The 19,100-nt window shown below is 46.2% G+C and overlaps 1 protein-coding gene across 2 annotated transcripts in view; it reads left to right on the top strand.

The window, feature by feature from the left end:
* The window catches only part of CLPTM1L (CLPTM1 like), a 657,087-nt gene that overhangs the window by 383,173 nt on the left and 254,814 nt on the right, over positions 1–19,100 (top strand). The gene's annotated exons all lie outside the window — the stretch shown is intronic.

Genomic DNA, 19,100 nt, shown 5'->3' with positions numbered 1-19,100 from the left:
TATATATAATATATGTGTTTGTGTGTGTGTGTGTGTGTGTGTGTTACATATAAATATACACATATATATTTTTTATTCACATATATTCCAAAGCAGAAAGGTAAAGGTTAGGGGTTCCTGCATACTTTAGATTTTCATAGGCAAGCTGCATTCCCTTGTAAAGTAATACAGAAGGCTTTTCAAAAGAAATGTTTTAAGTGTCCTAGGACTGTCTAATTCAGGAAATAAAAACAGCTGCTTACCTCTTTTTGTAGACGGAAGCACAGTCTGGTATTTTATAAGCAAATGTCAGAATAGTTAGCTGTTTTATTTTGCTGTGACAAACATAATAAAATGAAAAAAATATCACCAGTGTTTCTGGTGCATCCACCTGACATCCAAGATCCATGTGTGCATCAAAAATTTGAATCAGACCACAAGAAATTACAAAAACAGAGAAAGAAATGCAAGCAGAGTAACTGACCCCAGCATTAAATTAGCTAGCAGCCTTCATTTCTTTGTTTTGTTGCAAAATCACAACAGACATGCAGTAAATGTTAACAATCCAAAACTTCAAAATAAAATATTTTTAAAATGTAAAAATTGAATAGATATGGTCACTGGTAAACCTCAAATCTGATGTCCATCTGGATTCAACCTGTGGGATTTCATATCTGACACTGGCTGATTCAAAAGCCTTAAACGCATTTTGGCTCTGCGTCCCTTACCCATGACTCCCTGCTCCTCCATCAGTTCCCCAGTTCTAGTTTGTCACCATTAGTGTCTGCAGCTCAGTCTTTGGCTCCACTTAGTGGTTTGAGTTTATCGAAGAAGTTAAAGGCAGATTGGTGAGATTTTCTTTCCCTTACCCCTTAGATCGGTGATTAGCCTTTTTTTGGTAGCTGTCAATATTTTTGAAGTAGTTAGGTAGGTAGCTTAGATATTTATTCTCTCTTTTCCCTTCCTGTCCTTTTTCCTATTAGTTTCTACTGTTGTCCTGTGTGTGTGTGTGTGTTTTAAAAAGTGCATCTCCCGTGGGCACAGATTACCTCCCAGGATGCACACCTTAAATGTGTATACTGTCTGGGTCCGGAGCACTTTATCTGTGACAGCTACGGCTAGTGAGCTTTTAGTGAACACAAGGCCATGCTCATGTTGAGGGGGCTTATGCCGTCTAGCTCTTCCAGTTCCATTTCTCCTTCTAGGGCTTCTCCCCTTGATCCCAAGACTGGGTCTGAGAATCCTGAACCGCGAGACTCCATGCATTTTAAGAGGGAGTGCAAGGGGTCTTCTTCAGCCTCCATTTCTGGGAAGGCTCCCTTGGGTTCTCCAGGTCCAATGGTCTCCTTGACTTTCAGCTTCCCTGGTGACGTCATCACCGGCTTCAGCTCTCGCTCGGAGTCGAATGCCTTTAACACCAAAAACATCATCTCTGTCTCTGAGCATTCCAAGCCTCTTCCTGGTTAAAATAGTACCTTTTGGTAGGGAAGAAATCGCCTTTTCCCCATGTACTCTTCCCCTTTGGTCACTGGAGTCGACCATCCCCATCTTTAATCCAACATGTGGAGTCATCTTCTCATAGACCCTTGAAGCCATCCTCATTGGCCTAGTTTGTCCAATTGAGGTCAGTGTGCAGCATCAAACATTCTGATCTGGAGCAGCTGATGAAGTCCTTTTTGCCAGCACAGATGCAGTTAGGGGGTTGTTCTCTCTGGTCCAGTTCAGACACTGGGACCCTTTGCTGCATCTTTTGGGTTTCTTCCCTCAGCCCCTTGGGATCTGAAATCTTCAGAGCTGGTTGAGTTTCTACTCTCTTGATCGGATCCAGCAACCTAGCAGTCTTCAGCTGCACCCTTTTCCTTGGTAGCCTCAACCCCTATTTTTCAGGACTGTCAGCAGCATGGAGCTTGTGGCATTGAGGCTGGATTGTCTGGGTTGGGGTCAACTGTTCCTGCTTTAAGATTTTCATTCCATCTTGAAGATTGAGCTTTAGACAGCTGAACTCCAGTCTCATCATTGGGTCTAGGCACTGCTCCCTTGGGTTCAGAGTTGTCTCTGGTACCTTCAGGTTCTGTGACCCTTGAATCCCAGAAGCCTGCATCCACCTCAGCCTTTGATGTTGAGAGGATGTTCTGTTCTTGAGAGAAGGGTTGGATGTCTCTAACCAGCACCCCTTCCCAGTTTTCATCTGTTCCTCTGGTCAGTCATCGGCATTCTCAGGGACAGCCTGGGTCAACCAGCCTCCAGGCTGCTCCCATTGGTGGGGCTACCCAAATCTTCCCCTGGGAAATTTCATGGAAGAGAAAATGCAAGAGGAAGCACTTGGATTCTCTGGGGGAGTCCCTCACTGAGGATGCTGAACTTGAGGAAGGAGAGCGTTCCCCCAGGTTCCCACATGATGGTGCCTCCTTTGGTGATTTGTTGGAGCTGCTTTGCCAACATGGGTACTAGATCACTGAAGCTCTCTCTCCAGAGGAGTTTGTTTTTCCTGGAGTCCTTTGGTATAGACCCATCCATGTCTAGGGCGGTTCTCCATCCAGATGCCCTTATAGACCAGGTATCCAAGAGGGCATGGAAGGAACCAGTCACAGTAGAACCCATTCCTAGGTAGTTGGACAAAGTTCTTGCCCCCCAAAGACAAGCCTTGTTGGAGCAAGGACCCAACTGTTAATGCCATTGTGGTGGTGGCAGCCACCAGAAAGAAGATTTCTGAGTAGAGCTCCTTGATTCGCCCCTCCCTATGAGGGAGTCTCCGGCACTGGATCAGTTAAGGAAGCAATCTTATGTCTCATCCACCTTTGCTTTGAGGGCATTTAACTACTTATTGCACTTCATAAGGCTTCAGCGAGACCTCGTCTCTGAAGTGTCAAGCATCCTGAAGACACAACAGTATCCATATACCAAGAAGAAGCAGGAGACTCAGTTGACCACCTTGAATTCCGTTGTCAGTAAGGCTCATCTCTAATGTGGTTGATGGAGCTTCCAGAGCAGTAGGTTCCAGGATTGCGATAAGGTGCCACATCTAGATGCAGTTATGCAACTTTGCTTCAAAGTGTCCTTCATCAATGCCCCTTTTGACTCAAGGTTAACATGTTGAAGAGTGAACAAGAGAGTTAAACGATGTCTGCTGTTAGAATTCGCTTTTCTACACCCCAGTGATCCTTCTTTAGGAATCCGAAAGGGGGTAGGTGACTCTTCAGGAAGTATCACTTCTCTTTCCAGGATGCTCTACCGGAAGGTTCCATCTAAGGTTGGGGGGATCATAACAGAAGCCGCCCGCTGGGCAGAGGTAGTCTGCAGAATCTGGGCTTCTGCTGGGCTTCTTCTGCTGGGTCATTTCAGCAATCCTAAAGGGTTGCCCCACTGTGCTCATCTCTTGAGGCACTTAGGGGGTCGTCTAGCTCTCCTCTCCAAAGCTTGGGATGCCATCACCTTAGACTCCTGGGTGATGAAAGTCATATTCAGAGGTTATGTTATTCCCTTTACAGAAGTTCCAAACTGTCTCCCAAAATGTTTACCAGATGCTCACCCCATCAGAGACTTTACTAAGTGGCAGAGATCCAAAAGCTGCTTACAAATAGAGTCATTCAATAGGTCCCACCAGACCAGACCGAATCTGGGGTCTGTTCCATATTCTTTTTAGTACTAAAGAAAACAAAGGACTTCAGGCAGTTTTGGATTTAAGGAAACTAAACCTGTTCATCAACAAGACCAAGTTCCAGATGGTTACAGTTCAGTCTATATTACCTCTCCTGAGGAAGGATGATGGATCTGCTTAATAGACCTCAATGGCATCTGCCATCACATCAGGATAGATCATCATTGCCAGAGGTTCCTTCGCTTTCAGGTTGGGAGCCCATCACTATCAGTTCAGGTCCCTGATATTTGGTCTCACCACAGCCCCCCAGGTGCTTGCCAAGTGTATGGCAGTGGTCAAAGCCGGACACAGGCTGCAGAGATATCAGGTCTTCCCTTACCTGGATGATTGGTAACTCACTGCCCCCACAAAGTCATCATTGATCTGTTCCAGGGACTCCTTGCTCCAGCTATGTGACAACTTAGACATCACAGTCAGCTGCCCCAAATCAAGCTTTCAGCCTGTACAAGTCTTAGGGTTCATTGGGTGTCATCTAGACATGGTCTCTCAAATTGCCAGGCTTTCAAGCTCCAGAGTTTTCAGTCTTCAGGATCAGGCCGTCAGTGCTTTTAATTCCAACCCCCCCCCCCCCTTCTCACTTCTAAGGCTTCTGAGTCATATGACAGCATTGATAAGACTTCTCCCTCTAGCCAGATATCACATGAGGATCCTACAATGGACTATGGCCATTCAGTGGTCCCTCATAATGCATCTGTTGGATTTTCCATTATTGCTGGCGAGAGCATGTCATGAGCAGACCATCTCCATTAGTAGTATAAGGGAAACAGTTTGTAATTCCTTCTCCTTTAGCCTCTGTCACCATAGATGCCTTCTCCCTTAGCCTCTGTCACCATTGATGCCTTCCTCCTTGAGTGGGGGTGGGAGCATTTCAAATGGAGGACAGTTCAAAGGTCCTGGTCATTCAGAGAGGATCTCATTCACATCAGTGTTCTGGATATGAGAGTAGTCCTAGTATTGCAGGCATTTCAGGATGACCTCCCCAGGGATCTGATTGTAGTACAGATGGGCAATATGTCAGTCATTTGGTATCACTACAAATGGGGGAACACATTCTTAGCCTCTTTGTCTAGATACCACGGGGGTTTGGCATCGGACAGTCTCTTCTCAGCTGTTTCTGGTGGCAATGCATATCCTGGGGGAGTCCAACATTCTGTCCAACAGCCTCAACAGGTGTATTTTATTGTTTTATTGCCCACTAGTGGTCCTTAAGTCTGCCAGGGGCAGCTCAGATTTTTCAGAGCTAGGGCACTTTGTGTTGCAATCTGTTTGCATCCCTGCCCAACACCAAGTGTGACAACTATTACTCCATTGTCTTCCCTCCAGGTCAGGCATCCAGGGATACTCTGACATTTGCTTAGCCCCCGTGTCTCCTTAGGCTCATCCCTCAGTTCAACTGAAATTAAAGTTTCTACAGAAAGCACCTCGTTGCAGAGCTTCAGTGACTCTCATCAACCCCTTTTGGCCGTGCCCGGTGGTGTTTCCCTTCCTTAACCCTCTTCTGAAGCACCCCTCCATGGGTGTTGGATCCCATTCCAGATCTCATCATTCATCCAGCAGGTCTGGATCTCCCTGTCTTCAGTCCATCTAGTTAATCTCATGGTTTCTCCAGTTCTCTTGAGGGTCAGGAATCTCAGGCTTTCCCAGGCAGTTCATATATTGTCCTCTTAGAAAGAATACACTAGAAAGTGTTTACTATTAAATGAAGAAATTTGTTTTGTGGGCGGAGGCTTAGGGACTTGGCCCCTTCTCTGTCTCCTTAGTCAGTCTTGGATTTTTTGGCTGAGTTGTTTGGCTCAAGCTCTAGATTTTTTGCTGTCGAAGTACAGTTAGCAGCCATTTCTAACTTTCATATTGGTAAAAATAATATGCCCTTGGCTTCTGTCAAGATTTCCAAAGCTTTTCTCAAAGTTACTTTTCTTCATTCTCCAGTACAGAATCCGGTCCTTCCCTGTGATCTACTTTTTTTTGTTCTGGTTGTAGGTAGTCCTCCTTTTAAACCTTCAGCCTCCTCAGATTTGCAGCTGTTGCCTTGGAAGACTTTGTTTTTGGTGGTGATACCTCCGCCAAAAGGTTTCAGAATTGCAAACACTTCTTCTCCCCGTTACTTAGTGTTCCATAAGGAATTTGTACCTAAGGTAGTTTCTGAGAATAACCTTAACAGTTCCATTCATCTTCCTATGTTTTTTCCCAATTTTTCCAACAAAAGCAAATAACTTCTACGCTGTTTAGATAGGCATCTATGATTTTATCTTGACTGTACCAAGTCTTTCAGGAAATCTAGCCAGTTATTTCTCTCCTTTTCAAAGTCCAGGCTGGCCTGTTCCATGTCTAACTTTATCCAACTGTATGTCAGATTAAATTTTGTTTGCATATCCTTTGAAAGGTAAGACTCTTCTTCACAAACCTAAAGCTCATTGAACTAGGGTGGAAGCTACTTCTACAGAGTTTCTTTGTAGAGTACCTATGGAGTATATTTGAGCTGCTGCTACTTGGCTGGGCCAGCACATTTTTGTGTCTCATTATAAGGTGAACATTTATTCCAGGTCCAGGGTTTCATTTGGTTCTACTGTGATGTGGAATATCCTTCCTTAGTTCTTCCTGAGGAAGTGTTATGGCTGGGGGACATTGTCCCACAAGTTGAATCAAGATGGAACAGACAACATGGGATACGAAAGTTATGTACTCATCATAACTATAGATCTGAAGTAGTTACTTCATTTGATCTGCAACCTGTGGGATTCGGGTCCGACCGGCAGCTTTCCAAGCTTCAAGATCCGAGCTCCTAGCTCCTCCCCCCACTACCCATGATCCCTTGCTACCAACCATATTACCTCAGATCTTTTTGCCGCGGCTAAAGACAGTTGCTTCTCAGTGAAGAGCTCCTGGCCTGGTGAGATTGTTCCTTTTCTAAAAGCTAGTTTCTAGTTTAAATTTGTGTGTGTTGTTTTTAGCGTTAACCTATCTGACCCACGTTAAAAAAAAAACAAAAACTTTTTCTCCTTAGTTTAATTTTTTGTCTCTCCCCTCCCCCCCTTAGTGTTTGGGTGTGGGTGTGAGAGAATTATGGCTGAATCTAAAGCTATATTTTCTAAGTGTACTGAGTGTGGCCATAAGCTTTCCCCAGCTGATGGCCACACTCAGTGTGTTTTGTGTCTGGGGGCAGCACATTTGTCAGAGGCCTGCTAGATTTGTGCGGCCTTTAATCCTCGGGCACTTAGGGACAGGAAGAACAAGCTGATCCTGGCGGGAAAACTCCCTCAGAAAAAACACAGAGAGAGAGAGGGTCATACTTCTAAGAGGCAGGCCGAGTCTCATCCCTCGGCTCCGCCTGAAAAGATTTTGAAATCTCCTGAGTGGGTCTCCGGATCCTTATCCTCTCTGCTCCGTTCACCTTCCTTTTCTCCAGAGGAGGAGGATAGGTCTCCCTCGAGGTCTTAGAGGCGGCCTTCCCGGCCTGCTTCTCGACTACCTCTTCGCGGTCCACTAGAAGCATCTCTGAAGCAGACATGGATCGGATGATGCAAAGATTTTTGCAGACCCAGATGCAGATGGGGATGCTCTTGCCTCCCCCCCCTTGGGAGGGAGTGCAGCCCCCATTTTTGCCCCGATAGCTCCTTCTCCGACCCGTTTTCGGGTCTCGGAGTTTTTGGATCCAGGCCCTTTCGGATCCGGGAATACGTCGGCGCCGACAGGGATAGTGTCTTCGACGCCGACTATACCTTCGAGCTTGTCGGATCCAAGCTCTCGGGGCCGAGGTTTGAGCATCGGATCCGAGGGAGTGGTTGTGTCTTCGGCGCCGATGGGGCCGGAGCGCACCGCTACCTCGGATCCGATTGTTTCGGCTCCGACCCCGATCCTTTCCTCGGAGCCGAGGAGGTTACTTTCTCAGGCTGGTGATGGTGAATCTCCCTCTGCTTTTGAGGTAGTGGAGAGGGTACTGTCGAGGTCATCCAGGTCCCCAACCGGGCCTTCGGATCCACCCATGCCCCCACTGTATCAGGGTCTGTCTTCTCTCATCCGTCCATCAGGACAGCCTGCCCAAAGCCTCCAGTTAGTTCCCAGGAGGAACACCAACCGGTAGATGAGCCCTCTTCAGACAGCCCCGCCGAAGAGGTGCCTCGGAAGCACCAGTGTAAAAGGAGGCACCTGGACTCCCCCGAGTCCATTACCACGGATACGGATTTGGAGGATACGGAGGGTTCCCCAAGGTCACCCCCTGAAGATGTCTCATTTGGAGACATTATGGAGATGTTGCGTATGAGGGGGGTGGTCGGCCCAAAAGCCCTCCTTGGACGAGTCCGTATTTCTGGAGGCCTTTGAGGCAGGCCCATCTACCTCCTGGGTGTCCCCCCCAGCCGACCCCTTGGTGGACCTAATTACCACCAGGGCTTGGAAGAAGCCCGACACCGTGGAGCCTATCCCTAGACGCCCGGATAAGGTCCTCAGCCCTCCCTCTGATAGACCTTCTTGGTCCAAAGGCGCACCAGTGGATGCTATGTTGGTGGCGGCTGCCACTAAGAAAGAACTTGCCCAGGAAAGTTCTTCGGTCCATCCGCCGGACAAGGAGTCCCGGGCTTTGGACCGTATTGGCAAGCGGATGTTTGCTTCAGCAACCTTTGCTATAAGATCGCTGAACTACATGGCGCACACTATCAGGCTACAGCGTGACTTAATTAAGGAATATGCTGCAGCCCCTCCAGAGTCCATCTCGGTCTCAGACAAAAAGGTTTTTGAGACCCGAATGGCCACTCTAAAGTCCATATCAAATACATCTATGTGGTTTCTTTCCCATGCCACGGAAGGAGCCGCTAGAGCTAGAGGAGCGGGAGTAGATGTTCTTCGTTCCACATTGCTGCAGTCCTTACTATTGGGTAGTCCGCTGTCCAGTCGGCCCGAATACCAGAGTATAAGGCTGACGTCGGTCAGGGCGCATTAGACTGACGTCAGTACGTCAGGGTACTAATGCGCATGACCGACGTCATATCCTCAGTCTTTTTTGCCGCATGGTCCGATGCAGAAGCAGTTTTGCGAGTGCAGGTTGGCGTTCTGAAATATTTCGGCCGGAGTTTCAGACCGAATCAGAGTTGGCTAAGTACCCCGTTGGGGAACATTTTGGTTTTTTCTTGCCTCAGTATTTAACCGGATGTCAGAAAAAGTGAATAACTGTATTTCTTGTGGGAAACAGATACCTCATAGGGATTACCATACCTTGTGTATACCTTGTTTAGGGCCTGAGCACGACGTTGTTGGATGCCGCTCTTGTGCTAGGTTTAACAAACGCACTATTAAGAGACGGTTAGACTGTGCCAGGTTAGTGTTTGGGAAGCGTTGCAATTATAAAATGCCGTCGGATGTTCCGACGCCCGCTTCGTCCAAGAAGCGCAAGGACAAAACAGCGAAGCCTAGGGTTGATGAACCGGCAGTCCCGGACGTCGGTTCTTTAGAAGGCTCAGTGGAGCTAGAGGTTTTGCCAGGAGTTTCTTTGGAGTCTCAGGCAGAGACTTTACTGTTACAGGATGTGCCTTCTCAGGAGGTAGGCCAGGCTGAGGGGGCTTCTCAGGTAACTGTTCTTCCCTCTCTTCCCAAGGTAATTAGAGCCTCTCCTTCTGTTTCCAAAACTTCTTTGAGAGGTAGGCCAAGTTTAGCTTCAGTGGGGGCTTCTCCTAGCATTTCAGGTTCTGTGCCTAAGAAACATATGCTTAAAATGGCAGAAGATTTGATTACTATGATTAGAGGTTCTATGCCCCCTCCTGATAAGAGGCCTAGGGTGGAACCGGAGTTTGATAGTTTTGAACAGTGTTCAGAGGCTTCTGAGTCTTCTGCGGAAGATTTGCAGGAGTTTCCTCCTTATTCTGATTCTGATGTGGATGATTCCACTCCTACAGCTTCTCCTCCTGAGGATTTCTCATTTTCAGAGACTCTGCATTCCATGAGGGAGCACTTTAAATGGGAAGGTCAGGATTACTCTGATTCCAGGAAAAGGCTTAGGGAATTCTTGTTTTTGCCCCAGCATAGGCCCTTAGCTATACCTCCTGTGTTGAATGTTTTTGCAGAGGCTTCCCTGAACCCTGATTCTTTGCCTCCTGCTCCTGTTAAACCTGATAGGTACTATAGGGTGCCTGAAGCTCATAAGTATCTTTTTAAGAGTCCTAGGGCAGACCCGGAAACTGTTTCTCAGGGACCTAAAGGTGTTAAGGCCTCTGTGGTTAAAAACCCTGTTCCCACTGATAAAGAGGCAAGGGCTTTGGATAGATGGGGAAAGAAAGTGTATACTTCTTCCACTTTAGCCATGAGGGCGTTGAATTGTCAGTTTCACATGCTTAAATATCAAAATTATCTCCTTTCACAACTGAAATCTAAGGTGGATGCTTTGGCGGAAGGTATTGAGTGTAAAGAGTTGCTGGATTTAGTTCATGTGTCTGAACAAGTGGGTAAGCATTCCTTGCAATGTGGTTTTGATGCTGTACAGGCCTCCTCGAGGGTGGCTGCCACTAGTTCTGTTCTTCGCAGGCATGCCTGGTTGAGGGATCAGAATTTAGCTGAGCATGTTAAGACAAGGATTTTGGATGCTCCTTTACAGTCGGATGTGTTGTTTGGTTCGCCTGTGGAAGCAGTTTTAAAGAAAATGGAGGACAAAGCTAAGTCTATGCAAACTGTTAAAGATTTTTTGCAGGTGCAGCCACCGAAGTTTAGTAGAAATTGGCCTACTAAGGGATGGACATATCCTGCTTATGATTCCCAGTCTAGGGGTAGGTCTAGGCGTGGTAGGGGCAGAGCTCAAGGTTCTTTTAGGCCTAGAACAGGAGTTCACCTGCTCAGACTTCTGGTGAGGGCAGGGGTCAGTCCTTTCGTAAACAGACCCAATGACCTGCCTTTTCAGCTGCCAGTAGATTCTCGTCTGGCAGCTCCTTTGGGAGGAAGACTGTCTCTTTTCAAGGAAAATTGGGATTTAATTACTCAAGACAGATGGGTGTTGGATATCATTCACCACGGTTACAGGTTTTATTTCCATACTTTGCCCCCTTTCAAAGGCATGCCAGACGTTCCTCCTCCACAAAGGAAAGAGGCTCACAAGCAAATTTCTCAGTTACTCCAAATAGGGGCCATTCAGCCAGTCCCTGTATCAGAAAGGGGCCTAGGATTTTATTCTCGCCTGTTCCTAGTACCAAAGAAGGGGAACACGTGGAGACCAATTTTGGATTTATCTATCCTCAACACTTATCTGGACATTCCCAAGTTCAAGATGTTGACGTTACAACAGCTTTTACCTCTGCTGGGCAAAGATCACTGGATGGTAACTTTAGATCTCAAGGAAGCTTACCTTCATGTGCCTATAAGACTAAGTTGCAGGAAGTATCTGCGTTTTCGAGCTGGAAATTCTCATTATCAGTTCTCTGCATTGCCCTTTGGCTTATCTACTGCGCCCAGAGTATTCACAAAGGTTCTGGCTCCAGTGATAGCTTACTTCAGGCTAAAAGGAATTCAAATCTATCCTTACTTGGACGACTGCCTGATTCTGGCTCAAGAAAAGGAAGACCTTCTACAGCATCTGGAATATGTTATAGCAGTGCTAAGATGCCTAGGGTATTCTGTGAACGAAATAAAGTCCAGTCTAGTACCCTCTCAAGACATGTGCTTTCTGGGTGTGAGACTGAATACAGCAGCCCAGATGGCCTTTTTAACCCCGGACAAACAACAGAGTCTATCACTTTACTTCCATCAACTATCTCATCAGTCCGTGCTGACTGCAAGGACAGTCCTTCAAGCATTAGGGTTCATGGCATCTTGTATTCTGGTGCTTCCCAATGCCAAACTGCATATGAGGAAGCTACAATGGTATCTCAAAATGTATGGACACAGCACTGCCAGGATTTGGACACTGTCATTCAAATAATACCTTGCCTTCAAAAAGAATTTTTGTGGTGGGCTCAGGAATGTCACCTAAACAAGGGACTCTCTGTGACCCGGCCAGAGGCGAGTCAGATTTTAACGACAGATGCCTCGGACATTGCTTGGGGAGCTCATCTAAATGGAAAGTGGATACAAGACAAGTGGCCTGCCAGACTACAGCATCTACATATCAACATGAAGGAGATGTTAGCAGTCCAGTTTGCATTAATGGCTTTCAAGGAGTTACTTCTTCCAGGGCAGGTGTTGATTCTAACAGACAACACAACTGTCATGTGGTACATCAACAAGCAAGGGGGAACACATTCTTATCCTCTATGCAGGCAAGCAATGATTTTATGGGAGACTGCGCTAAGCTTGCAACTAACTCTTCAGGCAAGGTTTCTGCCGGGAGCACAGAACTCCTTAGCAGATGTGTTAAGCAGACAAATCATGGATCCCCACGAGTGGAAACTGGATCTTCATGTATTTCAGAAATTGACAGTGTCATGGGGAACTCCAGACATAGATCTGTTCGCTTCTCCACTAAACCACCAGCTGCCAAAGTTTTGCACAAAGGGGTTTCATCACACAGCTTGGAAAGTGGATGCTCTGTCTTTCAGTTGGAAAAACCTTCATGTGTATGCCTTTCCACCTCTGCCTCTTCTTCCAAGGGTGCTATTAAAAGTCAGACAAGACAAGCCAAGGATTATTTTGATAGCTCCAGATTGGCCTCGGCAACACTGGTACCCACTACTAAGGAGTCTGGTAAGGAAGCCTCCATGGCCTTTACCTTTGATTCCTCATCTGTTATCTCAGAAGGACGGTCATCTGCTCAATGTCAAGCTTCACTCTCTTCATCTAACAGCCTGGCATATTCTATGTTGAAACACAGCAGGTCTCAACTTCCTCAACAAGTTTTAAATGTGATTATGGAAGCTAGAAGACCTAGTACAAGGAAAGTGTACACTGAAAAATGGAAGAGATTTTTATTTTGGAGTACAGCAAAGAATTTGGAGATTTCTGAGCCTAATTTGAGTGTGGCTCTTCAATATCTTACTGAGTTATTGGACAAAGGTTTGTCCTTCTCTTCCATTAAGATTCATGCTGCAGCAATTTCAGCTCACTATGATTGTGACCCACCATTGTTTTCGCATCCTTTGTTCAAGCAGTTTCTTAGAGGGGCAAAGAATATAAGACCCCCACGTAGAGCTCCTACTCCTGCTTGGGATCTCAATTTTGTGTTGGAAAAACTTACTCTACAACCTTTTGAGCCTGCGGCTACTGCTGAATTGAAATACTTGTCATGGAAGACTGCTTTTCTGTTGGCTATTACTTCTGCAAGAAGGGTGTCTGAGTTGCAGGCCCTTATGGCAGTAGAGCCCTTTTGATTTTCCATAAGGATAGGGTATCATTACGTACTAATCCTTCCTTTATGCCTAAGGTGGTTTCTAGTGTGGCTTTAAACCAAACTATTCATTTGCCTACTTTTTATGCGGACCCCCAAAATAAAGGGGAAAAGATTTTGCACACTTTAGATGTACACAGGCAATTGCGTTATTATTTAAGCAGGACTAAGGATTTTAGGCAGTCTCAGCAGTTGTTTGTTTCTTTTGCTTTGAGTTCGCAGGGCAAGCCTGTGTCAAAACAAACTATTTCTAGGTGGATTGGGTTTTGCATTGCCTTTTGTTATTCCCATCATGGCAAGGAGATTCCAGCTGGGATTAGGCCTCATTCCACTAGGGCTACTGCCACTTCAACAGCATTTCTAAGGGGGGTGGCAACTAAAGATATTTTGGAGGCAGCTACTTGGAGTTCAGTGCATACTTTCTCTAAGCATTATCACCTTCCTATCTACTCTAAGTCTAGGGCTGGTTTTGCCACAGCTGTTTTGCAAGGCATGTTGTCAGCTCCTACTTCTTTATGATTTGCCAGCCTCCCTTACCTCTGCTTTGGGATTCTACCCAATAGTAAGGACTGCAGCAATGTGGAGCGAAGAACATAGTACAGTTTTGTACCTACCATAAATGTAGATGTTCGAGGATCCACATTGCTGCAGTCCAATTTACCCTCCCTCCTTCCCCTCTGTGTTTAGGGGTGGTTGTGTAGGTGAGGTTATATGCTGATATTTTTGTATATATCTTTTTGTATATATTGTACATATGTTTGGTGCAGGTATTTTGGGCCTTGTCTTTTTAGGGTCTTCTGACATCTGGGGCAAGAAAAGACTGAGGATATGACGTCGGTCATGCGCATTAGTACCCTGACGTACTGACGTCAGTCTAATGCGCCCTGACCGACGTCAGCCTTATACTCTGGTATTCGGGCCGACTGGACAGCGGACTACCCAATAGTAAGGACTGCAGCAATGTGGATCCTCGAACATCTACATTTATGGTAGGTACAAAACTGTACTTTTTGCGACGGCACTCCTGGCTTCGCCTCTGCGATTTCACGGATCCCTTCAAGGCGTCCTTCGCGAACGCCCCTTATGATGGTTCGGCCTTATTTGGCACATCGGTTCGCGACACGCTAGTCCAAAGCGAGAAGGATGGGAAGACTCTGTCGGCCGTCGGAGTCCGCTTCTCGAACCCCCAAAGATCCTTCTCCAGGAATCAGAGGGGGCAAAAGAAGCTGTGGTTCCGTAAATCTCAGCAATCCCTTCCTGCTGCGGACAACTCGTCCTCTAGAGGCAGAGGAGGACAAGGTGGACGCCGGCCCAGAGGCAGAGGGGGCCCGCGTAACTTCGGGTCTAGAGAACCTTTCTCGGAGGGACCCGCGCAACAGCCCTGAGGGCTTGCCCGACTGTCCCTCTCTGGAGGCAGTCGGGGGGGCGACTATCGGAGCACCTATCAAACTGGGAGTCAATTACAAATGATCGATGGGTGCTCCGGATAATATGCAGAGGTTACACAATACCGTTCTTGCAACCCCCTCCCAAGCCCAAACATCTCCCCGATGTTCCACCCCATCAAAGGGAGTCCACAACTCAAGAAATTTCAGAGTTGCTAAGAAAAAGAGCCATCCAGCCCATCCCCCCCAGATCAGTCCGGATCGGGTTATTACTCCAGGTTCTTCTTGGTGCCAAAGAAAACGGGGGACCTCAGATCCATTCTAGACCTTTCGTCCCTGAACCTGTTCATATCCAAGGAAAAGTTCCGGATGGTCACTCTCCAATCTATTCTCCCCCTTCTGCAGGAGAAGGACTGGATATGCTCGTTGGATCTCAAGGACGCGTACTACCATATACTAATGGACAGACGGTCCAGGAGATTTCTCCGCTTCCGGCTAGGAGCCAGTCATTATCAGTTCAGGGTTCTTCCATTTGGCCTAACCTCAGCCCCCAGAGTGTTTACCAAAGTCATGGCAGTGGTAGCAGCCCACCTGAGACTCCAGGGCATTCAGGTGTTCCCTTACCTGGACGATTGGCTCCTCACCGCCCCCAACAAGCATCTTCTGGTTACAGCGAGAGACTATGCCCTATCTCTGTTTGCTCAGTTGGGCATCTCAGTCAATTTGAAGAAGTCCTGCCTGTGCCCATCTCAAGCCCTAGATTTCATAGTCGCCAGGTTGGACACTCGAATCTCCAAAGTGGTCCTCACACCAACCAGATTAAGCAGTTTGTACCGCCAAGTCTTGGATATTCTTCAGAACCCAACCCCCCCAGCAGAATTAGTCCTGAGGGCGTTAGGATCTATGTCGGCGGCAATCGGCCTTTCTCTCCATGCCCGTCTGTGGATGCGTGTATTACAGTGGACTCTCCAGGTCCAATGGTCTCTGTTGACCCATCCTTTGGACATGCCGATTCCTCTGAGCAGGGCATGCAGGGACTCCCTACTTTGGTGGCTGCAGGCAGAAGATCTCAAAGAAGGGAGACCCTTTGTGATTCCCCCAGTCGAAGCCACGTTGACCACGGACGCTTCCTGTCTCGGGTGGGGCGGGCATTATGCAGGGAAATCTGTCCAAGGAACGTGGACTCCTATAGAGACTGCATTGCATATCAATGTCCTAGAGATGAGGGCAGTGCTATTGGCGTTGCAAGCTCTCCATCACCTTCTACCTCTGGGGACTATTGCTATCCACACGGACAACATGTCCGTGGTCTGGTACATAAACAAACAGGGAGGGACCAGGTCTTACCCCCTGTGTCGAGAAGCCATGAGAGTGTGGGAATGGGCGATTTCTACCAACCGCTTTCTGATAGCAACGCACATTCCGGGACGGACCAACATAATAGCAGACAGCCTAAGTCGGGTGTTTCTCAGCCCTTACGAGTGGTCTCTGAATCCCTCGGTTGCGAAACAGATATTCCACAAATGGGGTCAACCTCGCTGCGACCTTTTTGCCTCTCCCCTAAACTCAAAATGCAGCGAGTACTTCGCGATAGTTCCCCCCAAAGGGGAATGGCCCAGGGACGCCTTGGTTCATGCTTGGCCGCCCGGTCTTCTTTATGCATATCCTTCTCTCCCTCTGATGATGAAATTCATCCAGAAAGCCTGTCTGTTGGGGAGCAAAGTGATTCTCATTGCCCCATTCTGGCCTCGACAAGTCTGGTTCCCCTTTCTGCAGTCTCACACTGTGTCTCCCCCTTGGATTCTGGATCCCAAACCAGACCTAATCTCGCATCCGACGAGATGCCACACTCCAAACCTGGTCAGCCTCCGGCTCACAGCCTGGCTGATCCAGTTCCGTTAATGGCAAGGACTCCCGGTATCTCTTCCCCAGTCAAGGCTATTCTCGTGGCAGCTCATAAGCCATCCACCAGAAAACTCTACAACAGTAAATGGAAACATTTTTCCATCTGGGCAAAGGATAAGGGATTAGATCCTTTTACGGTTCCTATTCCCACCATTCTGGACTTTCTATCCCTCCTTTTTGAGCAGGGAGCTAGCGCGTCCACTATTAAAGTTCAACTTGCAGCCATCTCCCATTATCATGTGGGAGATGGCATAAGTTCTTTGGCTTCAGTTAAAATATGCAAAGCCTTCCTAAAAGGCGTGTTCCTCTTGAAGCCTCCCATTAAACCGACTATGCCTCCATGGGATCTTACCCTGGTATTACAAGCATTAACAGGGCCACCTTTCGAACCTGCGGCCTCTGTGCCCTTAAAGTTCTTATCTTGGAAGACAGCCTTCTTGGTAGCAATTACCTCTGCCAAGCGGGTATCAGAGCTACAAGCCTTGTGCATTAAGTATCCATACCTTATTTTTCACAAAGATAGGGTTGCCCTCAGGACTAATCCTTCCTTTCTTCCTAAGGTAGCCACAGAATCTAACATTAATCAATCTATTAACCTCCCTGTTTTCTTTCCTAGCTTCCAAAACAAAGGTGAATACACATTGCACAAATTGGATGTACACAGGCAACTGCATTTTTACTTGCACAGGACTAAAGATTTCCGCAAGTCAGACCAGTTGTTTGTTTCTTATGCTAAATCAGCCATGGGCAAACCAATTTCTAAGGTGACAGTAGCAAATTGGATTTCTCAATGTATCAAACAGGCATACATTTCAATTGGGAGACCAGCTCTGGTTGCCATCCGGGCACACACTACCAGGTCTGTGGCTACCTCAACAGCGTTTTGGTCTAGAATTCCAATTGATGATATTTGTTCAGCAGCTACCTGGTCCTCTTCCCATACGTTCATTTCTCATTACAAACTGGACATGATCTCCAGAAGTAGGGCTTCCTTTGGCTCCGCAGTGCTTCGGAATATCCTTCCGTAGGGACCACCCAGGGCCTTTAGGTAAGCTGGGGACTCTGTCCCACAGGTTGCAGATCAAATGAAGTAACTACTTCAGCTATAGAGGTTATGTACTCACCATAACGTTCCATCTGAGTAGATACTTCATTTGTCTGCAACCGACCCCCCCCCTGCCATCCCCCGAACCTCGGTAAAATATTGTCCTGTGGAGAATTCTCTCCGTCTTTAGCTTATAGGGCAAAATAACCGATCTGAGGTAATGTGGTTGGTAGCAAGGGATCATGGGTAGGGGGAGGAGCTAGGAGCTCGGATCTTGAAGCTTGGAAAGCTGCCGGTCGGATCCGAGGTCGGATCCGAATCCCACAGGTTGCAGACAAATGAAGTATCTAGTCAGATGGAATGTTATGGTGAGTACATAACTTCTATATTCATATAGTCTGTCTGGTTCATCCTTCCCACCCTCCTCCACCTAACTTTATTGCTGATTTTTTGAGTCTTTTTCTCTCTGATGAATAGACCCTGGCGGATCTTCAGTCAACTCTTCCTGAGTTTGCATTTCCCCTGGGTTTTTCCTTGCATTTATGGGAGGCAAATGGATCATTTGGATATGGTATGTCATCAAATTTTGGCTCATGGGATGAACTCCATCTGGGGAGTTGATGTAGAAGCAGGAAGTTATAAGTAAGGGAGGTGGAGCCCAAACAGGCTAAAGGCTTTTGAATTGGCTAGTGTTGGATCCTAAGTCTCACAAGTTGAACCAGACGGAGACAGAGTCATAAGTGCTTTTGTCTACAAACTAGATTTTTTCAGATTGTCTTTTGAAAAAGCAACCTTATCCTTAGCAGTACATACTTTTACACAACAACGTCATAAGTCAAGATCGAAAAAACTTGCATAGTAATGAGGTAAACTCATAGTGACTCATGAAAAGCTAGCCACAAGCTATATTTGACAACAAATTATACTGCAATATTATAATGAGCTTTAGTTGTCGGCCTAAAAAAAGTAAAGTCAAAACAATATTCTTGACTGGAACAGACTTGCACAACTAAATACCATGACAAACTTGATAGGTTGCTGCATTAAACATTGAAGATGTCCAACCCTTACAAAAGCAGAGTTAGAGCATACACTTGTGTGTCATAGCAGTATATTGTAAATCAGCCCTGTGCACATAATATTAAATCAACAACCCCCAATCCGCAAGACCAGAAAAAAACTTTAAATAGAAACATTACCAGAATCCTAAAGAAAGGAGAAATGAACAACCCCCACAGAGAGAATACTGAAAATGCCAATGTACAAAAAATGAATAAATAAATCCAGCCCAAAATATAACTCCAAGTAAACAAGTGAGAACCAACCCTCCAGCATATAGTAATTAAAAAAAAAAAAAAGTGTGTCTGTGTCTGTGTCTGTGTGTGTGTGTGTGTTTGAGTGGGGGGGGGCACAAGTGTAAAAGCTATTAATGGAAAAAGCAAAAAATAAATAAATAAAAACAACTCAAATTCAGTATTCCAAGGGACAAAAAAATTAAGAATCAGTAAAAACAATATATACTAAAAAGTATAACCAGTCATTAATATAAGCAATAAAATTATAAAAAAAAATCTAAAACCAAGTGAGATAAAAACGTCAAAGAAGGAAAGGAGACAATCCTGCAAACCATAAACTAATAATTTAAAAAATAAAAATGTGGCATATCATGAGTAGGTGTGTGTGTGTTGTGGGGGGGGGGGGCACAAGTGTAAAGAAATTAATGGAAAAAGAAAAACAAAAGTAAAAACAAATCAAATTCAGTTTTCCAAGGGACAAAAAATTAAGAATCATTAACTAATATATTCCAAAACGTATACTCTGTCATTAAAATAA

Source organism: Protopterus annectens, chromosome 3.part0, assembly GCF_019279795.1.
Source record: "Protopterus annectens isolate FY-2018-M chromosome 3.part0, PAN1.0, whole genome shotgun sequence".
Lineage (NCBI taxonomy): Eukaryota > Metazoa > Chordata > Ceratodontiformes > Protopteridae > Protopterus > Protopterus annectens.
The sequence above is the reverse complement of the archived record's forward strand: the minus strand, read 5'-3'. Positions and strand labels throughout refer to the sequence as shown.